Source organism: Lygodium microphyllum, chromosome 23 (genome assembly GCF_053477565.2).
Source record: "Lygodium microphyllum isolate KBCC chromosome 23, Lygodium_microphyllum_v1.1.10, whole genome shotgun sequence".
Taxonomy (NCBI): domain Eukaryota; kingdom Viridiplantae; phylum Streptophyta; class Polypodiopsida; order Schizaeales; family Lygodiaceae; genus Lygodium; species Lygodium microphyllum.
The window spans coordinates 22,564,166-22,576,762 of record NC_141157.1 but is presented as its reverse complement, the minus strand read 5'-3'; the positions used below and the strand labels follow the sequence as shown (position 1 = coordinate 22,576,762).

Sequence of the window (12,597 nt, the reverse complement as noted above, 5' to 3'; positions counted from 1 at the left end):
GGTGGCGCCCCACTGTGGGTGCCTAGCCCCTTTTTGGGGTTGTTCACTGTGAAACCCTAAACGCAAAATGTGAAACCCTAAATGCAAAACACAACCCTAAACGCAAAATGTAGAACGCAAAACTACGGGTGAAGGGTTTCTCAACACCCCCTCTCAGGCCCAAAAAGGGGAACGAGAAGAGTGAGGTGATGGAATGCTACATGCTGAAGAATGCTCATGTAGCAGGTGCCACTTGGACAGTGTCCCTCGTGCAGAAATTGTTCACTTACCCAAGTGCCCTAGTACAAAGATGATGAAAACATGCAATGCATAGGAGGAATGTCGGACTTTGTGTGGTGCTGAGAAGCATAAGGATACGCCCGTACTCGATCTCGGGAGTTGGCTCCATGCTGACCAAGGGACGAAGAAAATCCACCGTGTAATTTGAGAATACCACTTGAAGGAGACCTTTGAAGATAGGCAGGAGATTGGATGAGTTGTAGAACCTGAAACTCAACCTCGGGAGAGAAGCTACTAGCTCCTGACTCCATACTGGAAGGAATATGAAGGCCTAGCCACCAAGGCGTTGCTAAAGACCCAAGGGCCTCAATCTAGGTAGATCCTCTAGATCCTAGGTATGAGGAGAGGAAATGATTGCTCAAAGGTGAGCCACTCCTCGAAAGTGAAAGGTGGTGGTGTGTAAAGAACTTCATGGCACATAGGGTCCCTCTCTGAATCTGAAGGAGTAGAAGTAGGAGTCCCCCTTTGAAGTCGAAGAAGAACTGGAAGCCCCCTCTGAGGGTGAAATAAGAAAATCCCCCTTTGAATCCGAGTTTGAGGAGAGAGAAAGGGGATCCAACCACTTATGGCTCATGGATTGCAAAGCATCTGATGATGAAGGAAGTGTTGCCGGTTGTGCCGAAGAAGGTATCTGGGGCTTGGAAGAAGAAGCCGGAAAGCACCTAGAAGTGGCCTCTCGAACCTGAGTGGAAGAGGGTGGGGAAGAAGGAGGCTCAGGATGAGCCAAGGGTGGGGAACAATCGCGGGCTCTCAGGAGAGTGGATTGTGGAGGAGATGTGGGCCGTGGGAGCCACTGTACCCGAAAGTGGGTGGGGGAAACCTCCACGCAGTGGGGTGGTCTCCAGGAGGGCTTATCACCTTGTAAGGTCTTAGAGCTGCCGTGTGCTTGAAATGACTTAGTGCGAGATGCATATACTCGGAGGGGGTGGGGAGCAAAGGTCGAAGGTAGCAAGCATTGGTGGTGAGTTAGGTGACACCACAGTAGGAGCACCCAGTAGTCTGGTCATCTGTTGGTAAAGAAGCCATGGGTACTAGTATGCCTTGCTGAAGAAGGAAGAGGTCAGCCACGGACCATGAACTACAATGTTCGCCTCAAGGGATGTGAGGGTAGTGCAAGGGTTGGAAGTGAACTGCCAGTGGGAGGAGGATGCTATTAGTGGTAAGAGGTTGCAACCAATAGAAAAACACAGGGTATAGTAGTATGGTGGAGCTGTTGAGTTAAAGAGAATAGCCGCCAAGTTGCAGAGAACATCTGCCAGCATCAAGGAGGAGCCGCCAACAATAGAGAACAACCGCCTGCAAGAGGGAGGAGCCACTAGCAGTTTGGGAGGTGGAGGTGGCAACAACAGCCTTGAACGCAAGCTGGAAAACAACAAAAGCAGGAGGGAGCAACCGCTAGTTAGGATGTTGATGTAGCGGAAGAAGAAGAGAAGTGGATGCTGAACTCGCCACCGGTTTTGCCTTCACTGGAGTGGAGGATCTTTGCTACTGTTTGAGTAGATCTAGCTCTAATACCATGTCAAAAGATGACGCACCAGCGAGATAATAGGTTTTGCGGGGAGGAACACAGAGTGAACTCAGCAAATGTGGAGAAGAGAGAAGAAACTCTGATGAATGGAATGATGAAGATCTGAATCATGAAGTGAATGTGATACAAGGGAACAAGGTGCCATAGCACAAGAAAGATGATGAAGATAACCATGAACCACGAATTGCAATGTCCTGAAGGGATGTGAGGGTAGTGGAGAGGTTGGAGAGAAGAGGTGACTAACTGAATGAATCATCCGTGTCTAATGAGTGACAGAGGCAGCCTATAAATAGGCAAGAGATTGTGTAGGGTGGCGCCCAGAGGGAGGGAGTCAGTTGTCTAGGGTGGTGCCCCACTGTGGGCATCTAGCCCCTTTTTGGGGCTGTCCACTGTGACAACATTGAGAAGAGAGAAGAAACTCTAATGAATGGAATGATGAAGATCTGAATCATGGAGTGAATGTGATACGAGGGAACAAGGGCGCTATAGCACAAGGAAGACTATGAAGACAGCCACGAACCACGAACCGCAATGTCCTCTTGAAGGGGTGTGATGGTAGTGGAGAGGTTGGAGAGAGGAGGTGACAGATTGAATGAATCAACTGTGTCTAATGAGTGATAGAGGCAGCCTATAAATAGGCAAGAGACTATAGGATGGCACCCAGAGGGAGGGCATCAGCTGTCTAGGGTGGCGCCCCACTATGGGCGCCTAGCCCCTTTTTGAGGCTATCCACTGTGAAACCTTAAATGCAAAACACAACCCTAAATGCAAAACTGCGGGTGAAGGGTTTCTCAACAAAGCCGTCCACTTGTTGAGCACCCATTGTGTTTGTGATGTATCCACCCCTAGCACAAGCCATGGAAGGTGACAAAAGAAATTTTCGAATTAATTACAAATTTCTAGTACTTTGATAGGATGATTGAATGAGAAAGCTCTATCCAGGGAATCATTGTCATTGGCACTTTTATCCCTGTTTATCCCTACTGAAGTCCCAGCTCCTCTACTACTCCTTGCTGCCTCTCTCATCATCGCCATTATTATAGTCATGTTTCTGGTCTCCAGCTGCAGCCCTTCTGTCCCATCAGTGTAGGAGTTGCTGCGGTGCTATCCTTTGGCACCTTGCAGCCATCATCCATCACTCGCCTTCTCAGCCATTACTTGCCCTTTTTGTAGTCATTGCCATGCTGCCTTCTCTTCTCAGCCTGCTGCCTACCACCTGCGGCACGATCCAGCCTGCTGCATGTTGGCCTCTCTTGCCTTCTCCTCTAGTAGTTGTTGACCTTACTGGCTATTGGGCAGCCTTCCATAGCCAAACCCATGGAAGGTGACAAAAGGAATTTTCGAATTAATTACAAATTTCTAGAACTTTGGTAGGATAATTGAATGAGAAAGCTCTATCAGGGGAATCATTGTCATTGGCACTTTTATCCCTGTTTATCCTTACTTCAGTCCCAGCTCCCCAACTACTCCTTGCTGCCTCTCTCATCATTGCCATTATTATAGTCATGTTTCTCATCTCCAGCTGCAGCCCTACTGTCCCATCAGTTTAGGAGTTGCTGTGGTGCTATCCTTTGGCACCTTGCAGCCATCACTCACCTTCTCAGCCATTGCTTGCCCTTTTTGTAGTCATTGCCATACTACCTTCTCTTCTCAGCCTGCTGCCTACCACCTGCAGCACGATCCAGCCTGCTGCATGTTGGCCTCTCTTGCCTTCTCCTCTATTAGTCATCAACCTTGGTGGCTATTGGACAGCCTTCCACTCCTTGAGCATCCATTGTGTATGCGACATACCCAGCTCTAGCCAAAAGCCAAGGAGGGTGACATTTGGTAGTTGCTGGAATTCCTTTTTTGAGCAGCATTGTTTGGGCCCCTTAGGATTCATGGACTTAGCTGGTTAGGTGACTTCTGAGTCTACCTTGCAGTAAAATGTCATAGCCTCGATCCACTGGAATCAACCCGAGGAACCTATGACTTCTTTGTCTTAATTAGTAATGTAGGACTTGGTCAAGAAAGATTACTTTGCAACCAATCAAGACCAAGAGTGGTCTAACACTTCACTTGGTTCAAACAAAGTGAGAGATGAGAGGGAGCTCAGCCTCCACTCCTTTGCCTTAGTATAATGTCACTCTTACCTCATAAAACGATGCTAGTCAGGTTCTACAACTTGACCCTAGCTAGTCAAACATTTGACCCCTCCTATAATCTAGTTAGGAGGGGCCAAATGCTTGTAGAATTCCCGACTAATAGATTCCTCTGTTTGTAGGATAGTGTCATAATGACAGCTATCCACCAACTATCCACCCATGCATTTGACATTTTAGTTATATAATTAAGGATCCTACCATGCTATGAGGACACATATAAACAACTTCATTAATTATCTTGTTACACGAGGTTTGTTGAATGTCCTTTAGGCACAACATAAAAATAGTTGAAAATAGTCCTTTCAAAACAATTAATCTTTATTTGATTTAGTTAGCTAATCTCAATCTGAGGTTGATATCCCTTCATTAGATATTGTGACCCCTTTCCGGATCTCTAATCCTTACCCCTTTCTAGAATTGGGCTCTCTCCAGTGCCCATACACCATGCTTACTAAGGATTTCTTTTCTCATCTTAGGCAAACATTAACATGACCAATGCTCCTATCTTTCCCCACGTCACCATAGGAGAAAACCTTCCGCAAACGTTTGAGCTCATTGTTCTAGGTGGTGATCTCACACTCTAGGTGGTAATAAATGTGGTTGGGTAATAAAGCCAACCCTAGCAAGATTAGGGGTGGGGATCCGATGCCCCCAAAAAAATCTTCCTAGTTTATATATTCCAAATCCATGATAGTCCTCTTCAATTGCATCCATGAACAACCATATGGAGGCACATGCATCTCCTAAATAGTAATTCTAATTAAACAATCCACTTGTATTTACAAACATTTCAAGTTGATACCATTGCATGATCTATATCTTCAATAACAATGCATCCATACAAGCATAAGTTGTGGTTCAAGAAGACACACATATCTTATATCTTTCTATTCAGTATATTCCTCTCAACTTGGGGATTGAGCACAACTCTTAAACCACTATTTACTAAACAATCAACTTCTCTAATAGGACAATAGTTCTCAACATGAATGCTCATGGTCTATTACTATCCTTAAGTCTCTTCCCCTTGTATTGGTGAGCTACGTGAGATAATCTCAAAGCCTTAGTCTTAAAGAGATTTTGAAAAACGGTCAATTACCTCCTATGGTCATCCTATGAGTATATATATGTATTTTTAGTCTCCTCATAATGTCATTAGTTGGTCTTTTATTGTTTCCCTAGGAAGTGACATCATCTTAGTCTAGCCCTTATATATTGGCCTAGTTCTTTAATTCTTTCTTCATTTAACCTTTTAGCAACAATATTTCTCTAAAAGTTTCAAATAACTTTAAACAAAATTATGTGGAAAAAACGTAGACTTCTTGGGTTACGTTTGCATCCTTGGATACATTGTTCACGGCCAAGGATGGTCCCATGATATCTACGCGCCTCCGTGGGCAGCAAGGTAGTACGGAAATGAAAGGATAGATAAAAGAAAAGAAGGGTGAGAGGGGCCATAATTTCTCACATGAACCTGGACTTAGACATGCCTTGTCAAGCTTCCAAGTGTTTCTCCACTTGTCGCCCTTCGTGATAGTTGGTTGGGACCCTTGGCCTACGCTACTTGACTTACCCTTTTTACTCTAGAGTACCTTTTCCTAGAAACTAGTGTCTAGTTTTCTCATTGATATCAAGTTTCTTTGTTATTGTCTTATCTAGAGCAATAAAGGAAGATCAAATTTCCATAGTTTGTCATGTAGCCATATTTCTCATTAGCACTGAATCATCCAATTTCCCTCTCATCTCATTGTTGCTTTTTAGGATACAAGGTGTAAACAAACCCTAAACACTTCATTTGAAGCATTTCTACTTCTCCTTTTTAGTGTTTGCAAAAATATAGTTGGATAAACTCTTAAGGGGTAGAACTTTTAGAGCATCGAAGACTCTTACAGTTGTAGGACTCCCCAATATGAGTATCATATGAAATATCTTTCTAAGTAAATTTTCAAAACAAATTCCGAAATCATGATATGAGATTTCTCTACAAAGAAATCCACTTTCTAGAATTCTAATCTACACACCACAAGATTTTTATAATAATGAAGCAACTATCTATCTAGTAGACACCCACGCCCCCTTAGAAGGAAGCCTAGACACCCTTATCATAGACAGATTAGAGTTATCATTGAGCACCATAGAAGACAAATGTCGAGGCACCTCAATCACAAAATGCTATATTTATTCGTGAGTAAGGTACCTCATTGAGAAAAAGAACATCCATATCTTTCTTTTTCTTCCTTCTTACTTGTATCACTTACATCAACATCACAAATATGTTCTTAGGAGTATATGCCTAAAATCTAGTCCCATAGGCATACCTTTTATTTTTAAGATGAGAAAGACATTTCTTTGTATATTTTGGTGTAGTCTCATAGGCCACATTGGCCTTTTAGAGACGTTAATATTGTTAGTACTCTCTCTGTCTATCTGTCTCTACAATTTAGTTTCATAGTGATAGCTGATCAAATTGATAGCTCAAAAGATTATCACTCTTGCATTCTTTCCAGTGTTATACATTGATATCAGAGCAAGAACTTCCTTGTAACAACTTTTCTATAGTGACAATATTTTTGGGATCAACATTCTTACGTAGTTCACATGACAATAGATATTTCATGCCAAAGAGTCCGTGTGACATGGATACATCTTTTTACCAAGACAGATGAGTTATTCAAAGATCTCGAGAAAAACAAAAGAAAGTAGTAGATGAGCATAGAAGACCCTTTGCTTTTCAAGGAGATTGGGTGTGGTTGATATTTGGCAAAGCTTGTCTAAAAAACTCTAACAAGCCATCATCGCAAGTCATTAAGCTACAACAAGACATTATGTGATATTTCAAGCCAGTGAAAAGGTTAATGATACTTGTTACAGGTCACAACTTCCAAATTATTGGATGTCCCATCTAAACCCTTAGTTAGAGGATCCACCTAAAGCAGATGAATAAATAGTTTTCCACATAGCCAAGAAATGAGGAAGGAACGCTTACAGAAAACTTTTGTGGAAATTTAAAATTTACTTATTTAGATTATTAATGGATGGTAGTATTTCAAAGACAATCCAAAAACACTTGTATCTTATGAAGAAGCTCTAGGAAAAAAAGTATTTCAAGAAACATCTTGAGGACAGATTTCAGGGGGGAGGAAATGTAACCAACCATTTATATATCACATATTTTTAAGATGTATTGGCTCAATGATTCACATTCATTTGATGCTCATAGAGCTTGAAATATGAGCTCTCTATTCTTTGAGTATTTAAAATACAATTAGATACTTATTTTTTAATTCAAGGATGGTCAATGGCCACATCACCCTCTACTACAATTAGATTGTCCTATACGAGATGTCCAAGAGGACTAGAAGTATAGTTGAGTGGTCAAATTAACCCAAAAGCTGAGATGACAAACTTTTTCACTCTGGTAGTAAAGTCTACATAATGAGTGTTTCAAACTAGATGCTCATGATCAAAGAAACAAACCATGAACCATTAAACCTTTATAATGAAGCTCTTTTAGATCCAAATTTGGTGACTCCTAAAGTTTAGGAAGTTACTATTTTGAGAAGTTACTATTTTGGAAAGTTACTCCAATGAAAATTTTGTTCATGGCAAAAACTCTAAATTTTGCAAGGAATAATTTTGTCTTTAGTAACTATATCAAGTTCTCAACCAGCTAAGATATTTTTACACTAGAAGCTTTAAAAACTTCTTTCCCTACAAAATTGACATGTAGCATCTAGAATAGAACATGTGTCATTTGAAAGTGATAAGTATCCCTATACTTATCACTTTGCTTAACACTTGTCATTTTCAATAGACAGTTATCTTTTGTAGGCTTCACTTTCCATTTTTAACACCCAAGCCTCACACCTATATATTGGAGATCTCTCTTCACTTTCACAAGCTCTATTGCTGAAATTTCATCCATATGCTACATATATACCTATCTAATACTCATCCAAGGCGGATTCTCTACTCAACCTAATCAAAGCAAAGCAAAAAGAAGAAGATAAACTTATTGAATGGAGAATGTAGAAATTGGAATCTCAATACCCTAATTTTCAAATTTGCGGCAAATCAATCCCATTGTATATGGTTTAGGCACTTTATTACATGGCTTGTTTCAATAAAATCGTAAAAAAGGGGAAGGAGGGGGGTGAGGGGAGATTTGCTTTTCCTCTTATTGTAATGTAATCTCTTTTTGGAGATTCCTCTCTATGGAGCTCCACTCCACTCCTTTAACATATTCCTTTGTCTACTTTGATACACGATACCATCAACTCACCTAAAGCTAGGTTGGAGGATGGCGCTTACTAATCATGACAACTAGTTCAAGAGGATGGCTACCTCTCAGCTGGGACAAGACAAACCACTTTCGAGACAATTGGTGATCCAATGCCTTCATCTCAACCAGTCCCAAAGGCAAGTTTGCATAATCTGTTTGAATTATATGAGCCAAAACATTTACTTGTTGCTCCTTCCGTTATGTAAAAAATGGTTGTAGGTTACCATGGAGACCCAAGCTAGTATCAATTAATGTCATCTTCAAGACAAGAGGCTCTATTTGTACCCAAAATATCAATTTCAATCATTAACTCAAAGATCTTTTTCGTTAAGGGGATGATGTGTTAAGTTGGCCGAAAATAGCCATTTACTCGTGGAGTTCGCCATCATTAGCTTATCCAAGCCACACAATAATCAAACTACTCTATTTCTAAATAAGCTCACCCCATTATACTTAAATCGCATGCATCAAATTATATTGTTGCCCAATTTGTTAACTTCATGTTAGTTTGAATGTCAGCTGATGTTCACTTTTGTATTATGCACAGCTAAATGACCAAGTTTACAAGAAGGATGCTTCTCCTTCCATCTTCAAAGGAGACTTTGGCAAATCAGGATTTGGAGCAGTGCATGGCATTTCTGGGGTAGGGGTAGATCTAGGGTAGAGAGAGAGAGAGAGAGAGAGAGAGAGAGAGAGAGAGAGGGACCAATTTGCATATGATGGCACAATTGTTTAATCAAGGAGGTGGTCATAATATCACACAACTAGATGGTCATAATGGCATTCAACATGTCCCTTGTGATTTAATATTTATGTAAAAATATGTATAATGTAGAATAGGTTTTTCTCAAAAGCCTACCGGATGTTAGAAAGAAGGTGATGATCCAAGGGCTTCCTTGTGCATTTGATAATAAAGATGGCCTCCGTATATATGTTGAAGCCTTAGAAGTATTTGTTGTTGCTCATATATCATGAGAATGAGTAAATCAAATGGCATTGTTATAATGTAATTATTGTGTTTATGAAAAACTTCATTGTTATTGTTTCAAGTAAGCGTGACAAAGCAAGATGTTTGCTTATCTTCACACACCCACACACGCACGCACGCACACACAAGTACATCATGTCCTTATAATGTATTTTGTGTTGAAAACTAAAAAATATATCAAAGGACCAATAACACCTATCATGATACATCATGCCCATACAATTTTGAGCATATTAGAATTTGAAAAACACGGAAATGTAGTGACTTGAATTAAAATCCTAAACTAGTTTAAGACGTTGAGGTTCATCCCAGAGTAGTCATCATCTTGGTTGTAACATGGCATTTCTAGTGATAAATATAAGGCAATATGCAAAAGTTACATGATTGTATTTTGTTAATATATGAGAGAGAGAGAGAGAGAGAGAGAGAGAGAGAGAGAGAGAGAGAGAGAGAGAGAGAGAGAGAGAGAGAGAGAGAGAGGATATGTGCCACTGCTAGCCGTTAGAATGATATGTTTGAACTTGCTCTTTGAATACTTATGTTTTGTATCACGTAAAGTTAGTCATAATAACAAAGGCTTATTGTAAGAAGAAAAAACTAGACAATGGATGACGAGAAAAGAATGAAAGCTTAAAAAATTGTGTACTCACACTCTTAGAATCGTCTCTAGTTGCATGATGTCATAAAAGGTGTGTACATGTGTGAGTGTTTTGTGACATGCACGTGCAATAAAATTATACTCGTCTCTCTATGTGCATGTGCACATGCTCTCATGTTGGAGCAAGTTATTTAGATATAATGATATCTTCTCGTTATTTGCTAATTTTTGCATTGACTCCTTTGGAAAGTGCTTTCTTGTGGAAGAGTGAGTTTGAAAATATTTGGTAGTACGTTTAATAGGGCGAGGATAGCCCCCTTCCTTTCTCGCCAATCACATCCCTTGATGTTGATCCTTGCACATGCTCCACCCATACAAATAGATTGCTCAACTTCTGCACAACATGGATCTGTAAAAATTTAGCTTTGGGCACACATTGTGTTTAGCCCTTACCTTTGGATTGTGGCTAGAAGTCTATTGAACCCCAAGTTCTACACAAAGATAATTGGGGGGGGAGATATATATATATGTATATGTATGTGTGTGGGTGGGTGGGTGCGTGCATGTGTGCGTGTGCGTGCGTGTGTGTGTGTGCGTGTGCGTGTGCGTGTGTGCGTGTGGGTGTGTGTGTGTGTGTGTGTGTGTGAACATCTTTTGAGACCAAAATCAGCGTATGAGATGAAATCATGTACAATGTTGATCATCACTATACATCAAAATGCGATGTGTTGGAGTATGGTTTGTGATGTACTATAAAAGAAGCTAAGGTGGTGTACAAGACAAAACAGTGCTCATGTAGGGATTCAATGAGACGATGAGGTAGTACACGTCTAGCTAAATGAAATTCATATCTCTAGTTTCAACCAGTAGGATTGGTGGAGGTTAGTGTATGTCATACTTTTAGGATGAAATAGTATAAGTGTAGCATTTAGCATTGGCCCTCAATTGTTAGCTATTGCTCATATCGGTGGTGGTGGATCTCCCTCATCTCTCTTTGATGTATCATCTATGTTTGGAATGTATCCATGTGCAATGTGCTACTTTGATCTCCTCTGCTCTCTGGGATGTCACCCCTCTTTTATGTAGGTGTCGTGTGTGTGGTCAACATCTAGAAGAAATTAGTAAGCTATGATTGATGCTTCTCTCTCTGTGTAGTGCCAACTTGTAGTAGCAATGTGCATAGCTTATGGATCTCAACTAGAAACTAGCCCCCCAAGTGGGGTTGGTGTGGAGACTCCATAATTAGTTTGAGTGGGATGTCACCAAATAGTGTGGGGTATCTAGCTCGATATGTGATGTAGGCTCTGCATTTGCAAATGTAGTGCGCCTCGCTCTCTATCTCCTAGCATAATCTATAGATCCGCATCACCCTAGGGATGTCAGTTGTTCTCCTAGCTTTGATCTTGAGCTGGTGGGAGCATACCCTAAGTTGACCAATGGCTAGTTACTTTTCATGTGGCATTTATATATCTAGGTATCCAGGTTTGTCAATGAAGCCATCCATGGTAGTCTTCATAAAGTGATGTTTGTAGTAAGACATCTTTATGGGGAAGGGCTATTTGGGTGATAGCCATGTGTGCTATATGTACAATTGGTAGAGATCCTTTTGCATGGCCAAGTTTCTCTTTGTGTAGGAGGTGTATAAAGGGGGAGTTAGGATCATACTGAAAGGGGGAGAGATGGTCAATGTAGATTCCATATCAAGTAAGCCACTACTCAACTTCTGCATACCATGAAGTCTCCTGTCTTGCCTAAGCTAGTTGGCTAGAGACCTCAAAGGTCCTCCTAGGTAGTTTGTCCGGATGCATGCCACATAATTTGTGTATGAAATAGATGGTTTGAAAGAGGGCCTCCATCATCATGGGGGGTGCAGCAAACTGTGCTCTAATAATTTCATGTGGTACTAATGGTTTGCTGTAGATCATCTGTGAGAGCATAACGATCTATGGTCTCTTGATCTATGTCCATAGGTATGTAGCTAGGCCAAGAGTCCAAACAGGTGCAACATACATCATGGTTGGTGTGACTAGTGTGTTCAATATCCATCTCTGTGTGCAAGGATCTTGTAAGTGTGTCTGGTAGCATTGTCTTCATCATGGCCAATGCTGTATATCCTCATGTGAGTCGGGTCTCTAGTTGCCTATGCCATGGTGAATCTTCCAGCGGATGTAGTGAAAGTGATCCCTAAGTAGACATATGAGTCCACAACCTCCACCTGTCCGGTTCCTAGAGTGAAGATTAATCTCCTCATTGGGGCTAATGTGTGGAAGATTAAGATCTTGGTTTTCCCAAGATTAAATGTTAATCCGCGCTGTGTACAAAAGTCATGAAGGGAGTGGAGATGTTCTTGTAGACCCTCTTGTGATTCAGAGACTAGAACAACATTGTCAACATAAAGCATAATGGAGACAAGTATACCTGCTATCTCCACCCCATTGCCGCTTCCTTGTGTGATGTGATTTTCTATCTTGTTGATGTAGAGAGACCAAATAGTGTGGGGGGGAGGGGACATCCTTGCTCACTCCAATGGTCCTAGACACACTGTCTAAAAGTCATTGTGGGCATTTCACTTGGCCTACCACCCTCTCATACAGTGTATAGATGCCCCAAATCATGTTTGATGGGATCCCCAGTGTCTACACCCTTTGTAATAGTCTCTCATTGGAATGTATTAAAGGCTTTCCAAAAATCCACAAAGTAGCAATAAAGTCTCTTCTTTCTCATTTTTGCATGCTCAATCATGCTCATTAAGGTGAAAATATGGTCGAGTGTGGAGAA

The 12,597-nt window shown here is 41.1% G+C and overlaps 1 protein-coding gene across 3 annotated transcripts in view; it reads left to right on the top strand.

Annotated features, from left to right (window-relative positions):
• The window catches only part of LOC148015966 (uncharacterized), an 82,575-nt gene extending 73,353 nt beyond the window's left edge, over nt 1–9,222 (top strand). For 2 of the 3 annotated variants that reach the window (XM_087664301.1, XM_087664299.1), the window contains one exon: nt 8,781–9,222. The gene's annotated coding sequence lies outside the window, so the exon portion shown is untranslated. Of the gene's footprint in view, nt 1–8,243; nt 8,748–8,780 lie in introns of those variants that run through there. The other variant, XM_087664300.1, reaches the window with a different exon arrangement.
• Nucleotides 9,223–12,597: the final 3,375 nt, after the last annotated feature.